Source organism: Octopus bimaculoides, chromosome 25 (genome assembly GCF_001194135.2).
Source record: "Octopus bimaculoides isolate UCB-OBI-ISO-001 chromosome 25, ASM119413v2, whole genome shotgun sequence".
NCBI classification, from domain to species: Eukaryota; Metazoa; Mollusca; class Cephalopoda; order Octopoda; family Octopodidae; genus Octopus; species Octopus bimaculoides.
Window position 1 is genome coordinate 17,214,622 of NC_069005.1, and position 1,521 is coordinate 17,216,142.

At 39.1% G+C, this 1,521-nt stretch overlaps 1 non-coding gene across 1 annotated transcript; it reads right to left on the reverse strand.

The window, feature by feature from the left end:
• Nucleotides 1-570: 570 nt before the first annotated feature.
• LOC128250848 (U6 spliceosomal RNA) lies at nt 571-681 on the reverse strand. Its single transcript, XR_008266821.1, has one exon. It is a non-coding gene; the product is annotated as a U6 spliceosomal RNA (small nuclear RNA).
• Nucleotides 682-1,521: the final 840 nt, after the last annotated feature.

Sequence of the window (1,521 nt, forward strand, 5' to 3'; positions counted from 1 at the left end):
TTTCTCTTTGTGATCATCGCTTTCTGTCAAAACTTATGTATTTTGGAGCTGATTTTTACCTTGGATTAGGAATTCCAGCGTGAAACATTAAACAATTAATAATGTTTAGTGATTTTTCCGCTTTCGAAATGAGATCCAAGTATTTTGGAAATGAGAGTCTTTGGAAATGAGAGTCCAGGAAATTTAACTTATTTAAGTATATTAAAAATATACAGACTAGAACATATTTAACACACACGGGCACACAAATACACACACACACACACACACACACACACACACACACACACACACACACACACAAACATATAAAGTCATAAATGACAGAGAAATAGTTTGATGAAATTCTCTCCACTCCTCATCGCTTTCTCTTGTGTCGTACTATATATTCTATCTGCTTTAAAGAACGATGCATTAAAGAGCTTTCTTTACGAGTACTACTGGATTACTTGAATCCATATATTGTAACTTAAATTGTGTGTGTATGTGTGTGTGTGTTTATGTATACTCTTTTACTCTTTTACTTGTTGCAGTCATCTGACTGCGGTCATGCTGGAGCACTACCTTTAGAAAAATATGGAACGCGTCACGAATGTGCGTGTCATCCTTGCACAGGGGCCATGCTAATCTTCTCTGTATCGTTCCAATTTTAGAATATGTACCGCCGTAGCTAGTATGTACATTATATATACGATTTGCCTTCAAAAAGTATTCGACTTATTTTTTCCGCCAAAACTAATCCTTTCAGTGAGAGAAGACACTATCTTCCTGCGAATTCCTGAAAACTTTCGCGCCGATAGGCAGCGTTAGTTACCGGCTTTTATGCCTAGATTACAAGCGTGTAATATGCGCTTGTCGGATTTTCGTTTTCATTGAACGCATCGAGCAGAAATATTGCATCATGTTTTGCCAAAAACTTGATGATATCAAGCTCAAACAAGGCCGCTCCTCTGTGGGAAGAGAGAGACAGCTTAGGCAGCCCATCAACAAAACTAAACGAGGTGTCGATTGAGAAGGTTTGGTGTATAGTCATGGAATGCCGTGGTGTAAACACCCGGGAAATTGCTCACAGAATCAACGCATTCCATTTGAACGGAGGACTTGTGCATGCAGAGAGTGTCGACGAAATTCGTTCCCAAGGTACTGTCGGGGTAGTAGAAGCAACTATGCATGGAAATTGCTCAGGACAAGCTAGACAAAGCAAACTTAATGAAGACCATCATCACTGGTGATAAGACATAGGTTTATAGTCTCTGTTCGATGCATTCGCTCATCTTGCCCAAAAGTGAGAAACCTGACGAGTGCACAATACACGTAGGGGATCGCTATTCTTTCCTTAGCCAATATGTCGGCCACCAGCAATGAGAAGCTTTATCAATGGTTTGTATTTTTTCTTTATAATACATACAGGCGTGGCTGTGTGGCTATGTAAGTATGTATGCATGTATGTATGTATATATATATGTATGTATGTATGTATGTATGTATGTATGTATGTATGAGTGTGTATGCATGCCTGAG